Here is a 15,309-nt window from a genome sequence, read left to right as displayed (position 1 = left end):
GTCTACCAAAATGTCTGCTGTACGATTAGACCCAAAAATAGACTCTCGTTGCCTATTTTAGTTGGCCAATAAAAACATCTCACCTGATTATATGAATACTGGATTATTATAATCGAGCAGAGTTGTTTGTGTCAGAGTTGTCTAAAAATTTAATTAATATGTGTTTAAAATTCTTTGCTTAAAATGCCATTTATAAGAGGAGATTTTCTTGAGCAAGTCTTGAGACTAGCAAGCATTATCAGGACACTTCTCCATGATTTATTTATTGATCAATGATATAATTTCTTTAATGTTATAATTTCTGTATTTGATTGGGAGCACCTACAAGTGTGTCAACAACGTTATAGCCCACAATCCAACACTGAACTCTGGCAGCTTTTGTCAGAGTTGGCTTTCAGACAGCTTTGCGGATCCAGGCCATGGATGCTAAAATGAAGTTGTGTGTGTATGATGGACCATATACAGATTTGCATGAAGCTAGTGCACACTTCCTCAGTCTCATACGATTTAAAAAGTGGCATTGCTGATTCGGGCATTTCCAGCTGCAGAGCTGTACAGGTGCAATGAGCAAACAGCAGAAACGTCACTGTCTTCATCCAGCAGACACTTCACTGTACACAAAATGTGTATCAACCCAGTATTATGACAATGTTATTTATGTTCTAAAATGGGAGTTTGAGTGATTATCCATACTGGGCCCTTTGGTGCTTGCAGGCTGAGAAACTGCTCTTTGGATGGACCGCTGTGGTAAACAGAAATATCCATGGTTCATCCAAGCGCTCCCTTACTCTGTTTATATTTAGAGCATTTAGCAGATACACTTGTTCAGAGTTACAGTACCTACAAAATTGGTGTGTGCATAATTTACAGAGCTCTTAGCAGAGGATAGTTATGATCCATCAACCTCTGTGTTATGGGCCCAGCACATTTCCTTGGCAACACTCCGCTATAACATCACACCTGATGGGATTTGAAACCAGAATGCCTGTTTTAGGAGGCCAGGGCTTTATCTGACTGATGTGAACAGACACTAGGCTTGGGAAAAAACACCCTATTTGCTATACTGCATGTAAAGGAAAGGGTGTACTACAATACAGTAACAATTTAATGCTTCCATCCCTCATCTAAAACTCCTTCATGGAATAAAACAGCTCCTAAGACCCTATTACAGATTGGAAAAATGTGTGTGTGTGTGTGTGTGTGTGTGTGTGTGTGTGTGTGTGTGTGTGTGTGTGTGTGTGTGTGTGTGTGTGTGTGTGTGTGTGTGTGTGTGTGTGTGTTTACATTCACCGGCTGGTCAGTTTCAAAAAATCCTTGTGATGAAGTCAGAGACCTGCGCCATCACGATGTCACCTGCCATAGAGTAGAGATACCCATCACAACATGTACTGAATCAAGGAAGTAGACTTACCTCAGATCCTGGTTCCAAAAGAATGGAAGCTGGAGCAGCTCCAACCCTTGTATATACCAGGGCTTTGGGTATTTAAGAGGGTATAGAACAGAAAGTAGATGTTGGCGAGATGGGATTTGTATTCATTTGATGATTGTCTGCTGACTGAGCAGCATCCAATCCTATTTTAGCCTTGTACTGAAGCCTAGTCCATTAATTAATAGGACTGTAGATTAATGTTCGAGGAACATTAGGGTCCTACTTAATTGATTACTTTTCATACCATTTATTTCCCTTTTTCTTTATTTTCACAATTTTTACTAATAAATTGAGCACACTAAGTTTATCTGGAGGTGTCCTGTACTCTTGGTGTGGTGAACCCGTACTCCACCCTTGACGCAAAAACCACGCATAAATCCTGGAATTCCCATGAATTATATCATCCTTTGATGGGGAATCTTTCACAGTTCTTCTGATGTTACACTATTAGTATGTTGGTATCTTGTTAACGTCAGAGTCATTATTAAACTTATTACTCAGAGTCCTTATTAAAGGAACCATGAAAAGGCTATATCTTTCTAAGTTATAGACATTGTCATTCAAAGGAATGCATGTCAACACAAGATTAGTAAGTGAACTGATGAGGCATATCTACTGATATGCCAAGTTGTATCTACTAGAATGTCTGCATGGTAGGCTGATCTATTTAAATGCTGAAATATATGGAACACTTTTCATAACCACTGATCCACTGCATCCTGTTGGGGCTTTAGCCCACCCAACATATCACTCAGGCTCCAGTCTGGAATCTGGAATCACAGTTAGCAACCGGAGGTCTTCAGTCACCTTAGCATGCTCTTCTCCAACCTCCTTCCTCTGTATTTTAATCTCCTCTAAGGCCTGCACCTGTTCCTCCAACTTATTACATGCTCTCTGGTATTTCATGCAGCCACTGTTTCTGGCCCTGGGACATTAGTTCTGGAAGGGTTGCATCCATTCACCCATGGCCTTCAAGGTAGTACCCATTCCAGGGGGGACATCCTGCCATGCAAGGGCCAAACAAGAAGACTGGGAGCTGGAGCAGCTGATGGAACTTCATGGTTTTTCAGCACTGCTGGTGCTCTGTGTGTAATCCTCACCGTTACCTGTAGTTCTGTGTGATTGTGGGGAAGCATGTTCTCAAGGAGACTAACACAAACAGGGAGAGGAGTTTCTTATGCTGGTGCCTACTTGCCTGCTGCACACCCATAGTATGTGACTCAATGCCCAACAGCCAAATGAATAAAAAGAGTCTGAGACCAGTCTGCCAAACCTCCTGACAAACCTGAGTGTGTTTATATATTTCAAATGGTTTGGACACCTAAACTGTCATATGCTCAAATGATATAGACACCTTCTTGGAAACTGTGGTAGAGTTGTTAAAGTTTTCTATCATAACAGGTAGGCTAATAATGTTGGTCAAACAAAACAACAGACATCCCTTCTGAGTTGGTTTATTATACCTCCCATAGTTTAATATTTCTACTGTATTCACATGATGGATAATGCTAATTTGACTCCTTATTTCACCAGCATTGCACCTATGCCACATGAGACACAAGGGCAAGCCTTAGGGAGACTACCCTGCTGTAAATTATTGAGGTATAGTTTGAAATATGCCATGGACATATCTCTGGGCAGGTCAGAGGAGATGAAAATACATTGTACCTCCTATGGCCAGTATCGTCACAGGTTGTGGAGTTCTTACTCATCATTGTGATTTATATTCAAAACTGAACTGTTTTGCCTTAGGTATATGTTGTCTTTGCCATTGGTATGTTTTATCTATAAACAAGATGCCGACCTATTTAACTTCTCTTTGAAAATGTATGTTGAACATTACAATCTCTGTTCTCTCAATATCTTGCCATTTGTTGCATCAAAAGTCTGAAGTGAATTGTGAAAGAAACTCACTGTGTGCAATTTCTGCACCAATAGCATGGAACAATCTACAGTCTCATCTTAAACTTCAAGTCATAGTATCCCTGAATGAGTTTAAAACTCATTTACTATAGTAAAATCTTCTGAGTCCAGGTTGTCTCTGTATCTAATTTTTAAAACTAATTAATATGTCATTATTATTAAACCTTATTTAACCATGGTAACATTCACATGGAGATAAAAAAAAAAAATGTATTTACAAGTGAACCCTGGCCAAGAAGGCAGCACACAACCATTTGAACACCAAAAAACAAGGGCAAAACGTTGAGGAAGGAATAGAGATATCAACATTAAACTATTAAAACAGGAACTAACATAGTGTTACGAACCCCAGGAACCACACTCAGCCCTGCACTGTCACGCCTACTCGTACACAACCCCAATCTGATTCACCAGAGTACTAGCACGCACCTGATCTTCATTCTCCTCATTACTGCCTTCCTACTCAAGCTTCCCTCCCTTGCGTTCACATCACAAAGTATTGTTAACTTCATGTTGCGTACCGAGCGGTCCAGAAATGTATTTGTCTTCCTGGTTTTTATACCTCGTCTTCTGCCTGACCCCACTGATCTGTTTGATCTCTTCCTTGTATGTGGGTGCAATTGTTACACATAGTAATAAAATTAACAGATATCTTAAAATCAGATAAGGATATCAACCTGTCTAATTTCAAATGTTTCTGTAACTCATTCCCTGTTAATAAAGAACTACAGTTAAAAGCTGTCTTACCAAATTCAGAATTCACTTTTGGAATGTCAAAGTGAATATATCCCCTCCAACGTAAATTATACTGACAGCTATTTATGAATGAAAATACAGACAAATGTGACAGGAGCCGACAAATAATAGCATTGAAAACAAAAGTGGTCCAATGTGTTTGTCTTCTGACTGATAACAGAGCCCAACTTCCCAATGATGAGTAGAATGTCTTTCAGGTGTTATGAATCCAACAGTTGTAATATTTCTGAGGTGTACCTATATAAAATATCAATATAATACAAAAATAGTAAGAAGGTAGCTTCAATCAATTCCTTTCTTGCTTGTTGATTAAAACAAGAACTGTTCCTAAAATATAACTCTATCTTTAACCTCAACATTTTTTTCAAAATGTTTAACATGAAATTTAAAGATAAACCATCATCCAGCATAAATCCCAGATATTTGTAATATGAAACTAGTTCTAATGTTTTGCCCTGTAATGTGTGAATTTGTGGCAGCAAAGATGTATACATTTAATTTGGTAATGTATACATGTATGTGATGCTGATTTTCGAACTAAGCTCAAACTAAACTAATCTTCCATGGAGTACCAATAAAGAACCAGAGAACAGTTCAATTTCAAGAGAAATTGCACACTTAGTTGAGTATTAAGTAAATTACCTATATCATATAAAACCATAAGCAGATTTTCTGATTAACTGTGATAGTATCTGATATATTTTCACATCAGTTCTGTGACGGTGTCTGATGGTGTCTTATATCTGTTCACATCAGTTCAATACCAGCTTTGTGCTCTGCAGTCACCACATGGAAACTTCTTGGGAAAAAAAGGGCCTTGATTTGCATGTCAGGTTTGTAACTACCTTCTGTATAAAAACATATCAGCTCCTGGGCACTCATCCAAGGGAGAGCGTTTACTCAAAGGTTTGCCTAAGAACACTGCCATGAATAAGGAATGATATCAAAACATCCTCCAAGAGTAACTTCTCTCAACAATCCAGGAGCAACTTGGTGATGAACAATGCTTTTTCCAGCATGGTGGACCACCATGTCACAAGGCAAAAGTGGCTCGGTGAACAAAACTTTGAAATTTTGCGTCCATGGTCAGGAAACACTGTAAATATTACATCTTTGCTTAAACTGGATGTATTTGTCAATGAAAAGTAAAAAAAAACAAAAACTTATGAAATGCTTATAATTGTACTTCACTATACCATATAAACATCTGACAGGATCTGAAAGGATCTAAAACAGTAAACTTTGTGAAAACCAAAATTTGTCAGTCTCAAAACGTTTGGCCATGACTGTATATTTATATATGGAATCATATAACTGCAAATATTCTTTAAAAAATGTCTGCATGTATGATACTGTGTGGAAAGGGGGAGTGGGGAAGTGCTTTTTTCATGAATTGACATGGGTTTTAATTTCTGTCTTTCCATTCAATCCATTCAAATGCTATGCCTATTAAGACCACTAGATGGTGATAAGATTAATTGATCTTTACAGTTTACTCTGTTCTATAAGAAATGAGAAAGGACCGGTCTTTTGACCTAAGTGTAAAAACTTAAATGCTAAAGCTAACACTCTGACACTGTTTCCGTTCCATTTCACTGGTTCTGTGGACACATGGGAAAGAGCGGGAAATATAAGACATGTGTGACTAGACTATGTGCATTTGAAAGCCTTAAGAAAGGGAGAGGGGGCTTAAGTAAACCAAAAGAAATGAGGCGTTCAGAAAGCTTTGTGACCACAACAAGCAGAGAAGCACTTACTGCACCTGTGGAGAGGGAAAGAGAGAGAGAAGAAATCCAGATCATCTAAGGAAATGAGCAAAATACTGCAAATACTAATCAGCACAAGATGAAAACAGGAGAGTATAAATCTTTCTTCTCTCTCTCTCTCTCTCTCTCTCTCTCTCTCTCTCTCTCTCTCTCTCTCTCTGTATTCTCTGGAAGTTGGAAATGATATGCTGACAAGAATGCGTTAAGAATGTGTCACTCTCACAGAGCTTCAGATAATTATTCCCCTGAACTTTTCCAGTGACTGATTACAAAGTGGGAGTTGGCGGTGCAGTCTGGTGGGTGGGTCAAGGGGGACAGTTTATGTTAATCAGACATCTGGATTCTGTTACTTAAATATGCCAAGCACTGAAATTATACTGAAGGCTCAGGAGGACAGGAGGCCCATGAGGGCTATCAAAATGAGAGGGGCAGCGACTGGTTAGCAGTGGCTGGGAGGTCTGGTCTTATTTTAATGTTGCTGTGATGCTCGGTGTGGAGACAGAAAGACTGTGCGTTCCCCTGGATCACGGCAGCGGGAGATGCACATGTGGAGCCCATCGGTGGCCAAGCCCATAGCAGCATCTGCCCTGCTTATAGGCCTTCCACATGGAGGCACCCCCACACTCACCAGCAACCAAACCTTGCCCCCCAACCCCACCCACACCTGCACCCCATCTCCCCCCCCCCCAACCCCATCCCTGCCCCCAACCCCTCACACTTCTTTTCAGTCTCTGTTGCCTCCTGTCTTGATTTTTCCTGAATCGTCCTCCACATTGCTCACCCTTTGCCCTAATAGTCTTTAACGTTTCTTTTCAGCACTGGCCTTACATGGCCTGGCATGAGCTGCAGCTCCATGCTGCGGGGACGCCCGCTGGTCTGCAGGATGGGAATACCAGACATTTGAAGTCATAAGTTTAAAGGGCTGCAGCACAATCTGCTCAGACTGTGTGGCAGGCTGTGTAGATGCTGCCTGTCTCTCAGAAACCATGTTCAGTAGAGCCAAATGCCAAAGGGCCCTTTTAACTGAGACCCACACTTGAATGTAAGCTGCATAAACATCTTCAACATTCCTGATTTTTCAAAACATAGCGCACACTGTCATTATACCAATCTGATGAAAACTTTCATTTTGGATGTTGATTTATAGTTATGGTAATACAAGGCAAATATTTTCAAAGATTAACTCCCAGTGACTCATCAGTTCCACATTAAGGAGCCCATTTAGCACATGCTGCTGGAGCCTGCATGCACAGATGCTGCTATGAGGAGGCTTGGAATGTTTTAGTAGAGCTTCTTTCTGCCCTGGTTAGTTCATAGAGAGAGATAGAAGGAGAGGGAGACGGAGACACACAGAGAGAGTGCACAGGGCGTCCTACACAGACCATGGGTCCTGAATGAGCTGCATTGTGCCATATAATACAAAACAACAAACCTCTCATTGAATTGTTGTGGGTTTGTTTGCTACGATTAACGCATCAGAGGTTCACAGAGCCGCACAAATAGTGCAGATGAAGACCATGGGGCATCAGATGCCTTCACACCCTTTTTCTGTCATGATCAGGTAACAAAACTAAGAAATAATGTTTTTACTGTAACACTGGAGTTCTATTTTTATTATGAGGTATCAGTCATGGAATCTAAATATATAAAACATAAAAACAGAACCGTAAATCTGATCTGAATAAGGTAAGTTCTGTATGTTTTTGTGATATATAGTACACTATAGACACTGTAGACACACCCAATAGATTCCATTTTGTTGTACTACCTGTTGGACATGATATGTGCATAAAGAATTTTCTCCCTGATTTGACCCAGTATGCAATGTTCACAGGTGCTATCTAGTTCCTTACTGAAGTATTGTCCTAACATAACACATGTAGAAATGTAGGGTTTTTGTATAACACTTACAGTTAGATTACAGTTTTTGTATAGGAATAAGGTTTGTACAGTGGTTACATGAAAGTGTGGATTAAGGGCAAGGGGTAATGTGAAATGAGGAGAATGAGGTTTGGTTACACACCATTGGACTCTTAAATTGGTATTTCATCATAAACAGTATAATGTTCTCCAGGGCAGAAAAGAGTAAAAGGGGTGAACAAAAACAGAGCAAAAGAGAGAGAGAGAGAGAGAGAGAGAGAGAGAAAGGTAGAGAGAGGTAGAGAGGCTACTCAGAGAAGTAGAGCAGATCAGGGCTGCTGTAGAGAACTGCAATACTTGGCATCCAGCAGACAAAAGGGCGGGACTGGCAAGGAAACCGGTGCTGAGTAAAGCTCATTTTCTCCTTAGTGTGTGTGTGTGTGTGCATGCGTGCGTGAGTGTATGTGTTTGTATGTGTATGTATGTGTGTACACGTGTGAGCATGCATGTTTGTGTGTAAACAGGATCCCACTTTCTACTAAACATGTTTTAAAGCTGCTGAGGCTAAGAATTCTACTTAGAGGATTTCTAGCAGTGTCTCTCCTGCTTTCTCTCTTTTTCTGTGTCTGTCTCTCTCTCTCTCTCTCTCTCTCTCTCTCTCTCTCTCTCTCTCTCTCTCTCTCTCTCTCTCTCTCTCTCTCTCTCTCTCTCTCTCTCACACACAGACACACACACACACACAGAGACGCTAGACACTGCATGCTTTGTGTGAAATCGGAGCAGGGCAAGGCAGTAATGAGAGGTATGGATGGATGATGAGTTGCTCGGGTTCGGGCTCGGGCAGAGAGGCAGTGCAGTAGGGAGTCTCCTCCCGACTCTCTGATTGCCTGTTACCTCATTACTCTCTACTGGAAGGGAATTTCTTTTTGATCTCTAAGAGACTAATGAAGACAGAGGTAAGACATTTTGTATTTTCATACTTTGAAAAGTTGTTGTTGACATGTTTACAAAGCAACTTGTCTCAAGCTAATTCATACCATATATTCCATATTATATGTATTAATGAGTTATTTTTTATACTTAAATGGCACTTCTTCATTTGACTGCTTTAAAGTATAGAGAGTACAGTGATCATCTTTAAAGTACAGAGAGTACAGTGATCATCTTTTGGAGTGACTGCTTTTAGCAGCTTTTCTAGCCATGGATTTATCAGGATCTGTCTGCACTTCTTAAGGATTTATAGTAGTAAGTCAGGAGAAGTTTCCATTCATATTTGACATATCATGTGTTTCTGTTTTCTCTGTGAACAATTTTTCGCACCATCTGCTAAAGAGTCATTCGAGGTAACTCAGGGTGTTTGTGCATACACAACTGACCAGGGCCGTCAGCGCCCCCTGTCTGTGGTCACGCACCTGGCACTTAGCTGTAATGTATCCACATACAGTAGTGAGTCTGTCAGCATTCTTAACACAGCTATGGTAGGCTTAGGTGGACATTTCTCCTCAGCCATCTGGTATTCATGGTGTGGATGGTGAGCAGGACCAGCTAAGCAAAGCCCAGCGAGACCACACTCACTGGCCAAAGTCAGCCCTCCCACTAGTCAAAGTCAATTACTTCAGCCTCCTGCCTGTGCCCCCTTCTGAGAAATGACTGGCTCTGAGATCATCAGGCTGTTCTGGCGGGAGACCTAAATGCAGTGAGCATGTTTCAATGAAATACTGAAACAATGAAATATTGCACTAATGAGGTCTCTGGCTGGCAGGCTAGGGCTTGGAATGCTTCAAGAGACATTTTACGCATTATATAAGGGTGAAAACATACAAATGAGTGTATCATTTGTCTTGACGTAGAGAAGAAATAGCCCTGTTTTTACATCTCAAATGCACAAGTGTTGATGGATCAGAGGAGCCAAGTGTCTAACCACAGCCCTACCAGCTGAAACAGTCTGTCCTGGGTGATATGAAGGTCAAGTGAGGTTAGTGGCTCAGAGTTTAAATGGGGAGTAGGCTTAGGATAAAGTCAGAGGAACTGTGGCAGGTGTCTTGTGGTGTTTTACTGAAAATACCTAAGAATCCCATGGAATGCCATGGAGCATTAATCCAATTCACGAATTCACTTGAAGCAATCTTGACTGCCTATCTAAATGGTTTTAGACACAGGATTTGGGGAGAGCAAGACCTAAACCAACAGAAGGATCACATGCTGAGATCATGCAGAGATCATGAGAGGACATGAACATAGCCTAATATTTCGGTCTCCATCATCAGTAAAAAAAGGGACAGTGAGTAGTGCAGTGAGTGGAAGCAGCCTATGAAGGAAACCAAAATATGATACATGCTTTCACACACAGCTGTATGAACTGCATGAATGTGATAGTTGACTCAGGGAAACGGAATGCACTGCACAGATCAGAAAAAAGAGCTATGAAACTGGTGGAACTGCAATGATTTATCCATGTTGATTCATAAATCAGCAGTGACTGTCAGACTGCTATCCAATTCGACATGACTGATTGCAGAAGTGGTACTGCTGTTGCATTAGAAACACGCTTTGTTGTTTTTTGTTTATAATATTTAAAAATAATAATTTTGAATACATTGGTTTAGAAGTACAACCACAGACATTAAATGTGACGCTCCAATGTTTCCCCATTCTGGAAGTTTCTTTTCCCTTTCCAGGTTTTTGGGACATGAGGGAAAAGGGAACAGAAGCAGCATTTGATTACTCCCTGCAATCAGGGTTTGCTCCAGACATAATGACATAATTGCAGCCATGGAGATTTTTATCGGGCAAACCCTTAGGGTCATGTCCTGAGAGTGGCTTTGGCATATATGCACACAGCAGCGTGGACATGTGCTTCAACAGTCCCACTTTAATCTCTCCTCGGAGGTTTCAACTGTAATGCCTTGATTTAGCTGGGACAGTAAGCAATTGCTAGCATACGGCTATATATTTGCTAGCTATGTCACACAACTGACATCTTTAACCTCTGTTTTCTTTGCCTTGTAGCTCAATACTTTGGTACTGTATACAGAAGCTGGAAAGGATCAATCATGCTTTTGGATCAAGAAGAACAGAGAACCTTAAGAGATTAAAGAAGTGTCATGTGCACAGTGGCATGCATATATTTTTATGATAATGATTATTATTCAGAACTTCATCGGACCTCATTTTGCAATGCACAGATCCCACAGTCTTTTTAGGTGTATTATCTCACCCCTGTAAAGCTCATTTCACTGCTATCATTTAGAGAAATCCAAGCAGTTCATTTACAAACCCCAACTTGCAGAAAGCAGGACTTCAGTGTTGATCCACATTAAGGATTAGGGACTCTGAGTCAATCCCCCAGCCGGTCCATGCATGGTTAGAGGTCTAGTAGACTGATCCTTTTCTTCTTTTTATTCATTTGAACAATGGCTGTCTTCTCTTAATACACAGTTTAATCTCGCAGATTAAAATGAACATGACTTGACTTGTGTTTTTTAAGTTGCAATGGAATAAAAAGAGGAACCATTGTCTTAAAATGTAGTGGACTAACTACATTTTAGCTGGTAGCTGCAAGAGAAATACTTTAGAATTCAAAATATAAACTCAGTGAGATCAGTTCAGTCCTTCGTACATCTTCTTCAGTCAGCCAAAATGCTTATGAGGCCATCTACTAACTCTTGAAATTTCAAAACCAAGTCTTTTTAAATGTATAATGAATACAAAAATCCAGTAATTAATTATATAGTTTAGCATGTCTTATAAACAAAGATTCAATTTAGGCACCAAGCATTTTTAGCTTCAAAGACTCACAGTGTGAGTCAATGATTTTCTCACAATGTGTCAGCACCAAGGCACTTGCTTGCTATGGTACTGAATTGTAATCTTACTGTAGGAAATGCTTTTCTCTCCCTCTTTATTTCAAAGCCTTATATGTCTGTATTTGGAGGGGAGAAATGTTCAGCTAGTTCCTGATTTGGATGTAGTGGGTAATTAAGGAAATACCCAGAGTTAGCTCAAGCATGGGAATAATGGGAGCTCGAGTAGGGGGGAGGTGGATGCGTGTGTACATTCTGCCTTGATGCCATGTTGTGGCTGTGTGGGTTCCTGGCATGCTGATTTGTGACTTAAGAGAAAAATCACATTGCCAGGGATTACCACACTGCCATGGCCTTACCAACTGTAGCACAGAAATGATTGAAACACTTGCTCTCAGTCTGGCAACCAAAGAAATAAACTGCACTTTTAAATTTCACCTTTCTGAGTGGGTGCAGAGCTTAGTTGATTGGTGAACAGCTATTATTTTCTCCTTTGTTCACAGTGGCTAAGTTCATCACCTGTAAAGAAACCAAGAATAGGTGCAGTTTCTTCAGCCCGTGGGTGAATGTCTCGGATATGCTGAAGCAATGAAGACAGAAGGTCCACTACTGTGATGTACCACAGCTGATGTAGCCTGCCTGTTGCAGTAAACCAAGCTTCTATACACACAGTTCATTTTCACAGGAGGACTTACAGGAGGGGAATACGCAAACAAAATGTGGGCACATTCACCATTGCAACATACAAACCGCTAATAAATCAAATGCTTGGTGCTCAAGCTCGATTAATTGATACCACTCCATCTTGGGCAATAAAACAATGAAGCAACAGCCTCATTCTGGAAGAGAGATGCATCAATTTCAGATGCACAGTTTCATAACAAACTGCTTATGACATTTGGCTGACAGTAAATGTCTCTCAAACAGTGGGAATTGTAATGTTAAATATTTCCATGTGTGAAAATGTGCTGAAATGCACAACAGTTGTACTGACATCAATATCCACTTAATTAGTTTTTATAAACATTAATATCCATCTTACTAGTTTTGAAAATGGCTGATCCCTATTAACCTTACTTTTAACCCTGTGGTGGATAAATGCAGCTCAAGTTACATGACCATTAGGTCTAAATCTATTAGTTTTACACTAAATATAAAAATACAGTGGTTTTATCCTAAACATAGCATGAATCATAAAACATATTTTATGAATGTGGTCTATGTTTCGTTATTTGTTTGCACCTAAACATGAGAGAAAAAAGTATTTCTTTACACTACACTATTATTTTATGGGGTTGTTAACTATTAGTGTTGTTAATGAAGTGAAAAATTGTAATAGTCTGTGATAGACTATTAGTCTGTGTGTAATGTTAGACTGACAATTGTGTCTTTTTCCAGTGCAAACTATGGTTGGCTTCCAGAGATGCAACATGCAAATATGCACAGGCCAATAATGTTCATAGAACATAACTAATCAATTAAATACATTTTGATAAGTAAAAATGGACTAGGGCTCCATGTTGTGCCTGTAAGTGTACTAATGGTTAAATATGTGTTATATTTATCCACTCATGAGCACCCTGGTCATGGTCAGTGAGTGTCCTGTGTTGGTATTATCAGGACCTGGCCTCCAGTGCCTTCTGATCTGATATCAGTTCTACTGCAACACTGGCTCAGTTCAGCAGGAACAGGAGCCTGGCCCATTATACAAGAAAACAGCACTCCTAGAGAAACACTCTTTGGTTTAAAGTTACGTGTTAGAAATTCCAGATGTCTAGTCCGTGTGTATAGTAGACTGCAACAACCTTGGACACAGCAGTAATGTAAGATACACTAACTGCATGATAATGCTCCAAAATGTTCAGGTAATTGTGTATCGTCTTACCATGTAGCCTAATTGACAATTGATAGTAATTGATTATTTAGGATTTGTAATAATGGTGTCTCTGTTAATAAATTTAACTTAATTTTCTCTGGAGTTTATTGCATTTGCTGAGCATTCTGTGCGTTCTGGGTCGGCAAATGGCACTATTTCCGCTCCCAAAAAAGAAAACCCTGTGGTAATCGACATGACTGCAGATGCTTTGCAAACGCAGTTGAGTACGAGTAATCTCAACAAAGGTGGCATGTACATATCACCAATATATAATGTGTGAATGACATTTTCCAGGCGATTATCAAAAAAAAAAAAAAAAAAAGAAAGAAATGAAAAGTAAACAGTAAGGCTGAAGTAGCCATAGCTATCGTTAGATATCTAGCTAGTTGTTTAGAAAGAATTTTCGATAAGTTACAGACTGGTGGGCAATGGCCGTAAATCCTGTATTTTACAAGACTTTTAATACTTTGTTCTTGGTAAAACATATTCACATTTCCACATCAACTGGAGTACAGAGGTAAAGCAGCATGGATAACAACATAATGCTTTTTTTTTTTTGCTAAAGATTGTCTTTGCACTTATATCTGCACAGCTCTGCTACAAATGAACTTTGTTTCCAGCACAACCGTTTCTGAACAAATTAACCAGAAGCGGAGTGAGTGCAAATGTTACAACTAACCTCATAGCTGAACTACTTATAACAGTCGCCAAGTGTGGTAATTGATGCAAACACAATTAATTCAATACAGTTCTATGTTGCTTCCAAATACGCTGAGCTGGTTCATTGCGCTCCCCAGCACAAAGCAAGCAACATCCATTTTTATTTAACTTCTACCATTCTCTCTGAACCAATCCTAAAACCGCATTTCTGCTGTTTAATTAAATATAAAACAATCCCCTAAGATTATAGGAACAGATTTTCTTTTTTATTAACTTCAAACATCTTTCACTGTTTCACTGTTTTCTTTTTACTGGGCGATTGGCATCTCCTCCAATCAAGCCCTGACCATCTATATGCCTCCCCAACCAAAGCACTCCAACACTGGAGCTGTTTTTATGCCACTTCAGTGCCCCACCAATGGATTTAAAAGCGCTGCTTTATAATAAGCTCCACCTGCCAGTATTTGATAGCCAATACAGTTTAAGTTTCTTCACCTAAACGCTCACGAACAAAATCAGACCAGCTCAGGTCATTACAGATCTCATCTGCTGATAAACCAGTGTTCACATTTATTCAAATACTAACTGATAACTGGCTGCAAAACAAAGCTCATGCAAAGGTAACTACAAATGGCCAGGGATGAGTTGTTTCTGGCTACCAGAAATACCTTTCTTTGGGAAACATGGGAACATGTCTTTGGTATTGTCTGAGCAGGATGCTACTATGAGGTGTTTGTGTGCACAACAGATGGAAAGGACATCTATTGCATCATTCCACACTCAAGCAGTGAATAGATATATGCACCGAAGAGTGATTAATAATTTTTTACTCTGGCTAATTCTTTAATTAACTCAGCAGCCTAGTTAGCAAGCAACTATAGCAGACAAAGGTCTTAGCTGAATGTAAAGTATAATTTGTGTATGCAAAGTTTTTTTTTTTAACTGAAATGTTGATTGTAATGTTTGTACATATTAAATAACTCATACATATGAAATAATATATTTTAATTAAAAGATTTAAATATACTTGTCAGCATTCCTTACATTTTGAAATAATGTTTACATTTTGTTTGTTTCAAGTGTGGAAGGGTTAGTGAAATCCCTAATGAAGATCACTGAGTGCCACCACTTTGCTTCAGTAAGTTAGACAAGTGGACAGTAGACCGATATAATGAACAGTGAATAGGCACATTTTCCGGTGAGAGACTCAAATGACATTTATGAAACGAAGCTCTA

At 39.6% G+C, this 15,309-nt stretch overlaps 1 long non-coding RNA gene across 3 annotated transcripts; it reads left to right on the top strand.

Annotated features, from left to right (window-relative positions):
• The first annotated feature begins 7,278 nt into the window (after positions 1-7,278).
• On the top strand, positions 7,279-11,206 carry LOC113576458 (uncharacterized). Of its 3 annotated transcripts, none has more exons than XR_004777095.2 (3): positions 7,279-7,435; positions 8,460-8,690; positions 10,744-11,206. It is a non-coding gene; the product is annotated as an uncharacterized LOC113576458 (long non-coding RNA). The 3 variants fall into 3 exon arrangements; XR_004777094.2 differs by lacking the exon at positions 7,279-7,435 and adding an exon at positions 7,438-7,560; XR_003410514.3 differs by lacking the exon at positions 7,279-7,435 and having other exon boundaries at positions 7,569-8,690.
• Positions 11,207-15,309: the final 4,103 nt, after the last annotated feature.

This window comes from Electrophorus electricus, chromosome 19, assembly GCF_041902795.1.
Source record: "Electrophorus electricus isolate QZ-2024a chromosome 19, ASM4190279v1, whole genome shotgun sequence".
Classification (NCBI taxonomy): domain Eukaryota; kingdom Metazoa; phylum Chordata; class Actinopteri; order Gymnotiformes; family Gymnotidae; genus Electrophorus; species Electrophorus electricus.
This window is presented reverse-complemented; position numbering and strand designations above follow the sequence as displayed.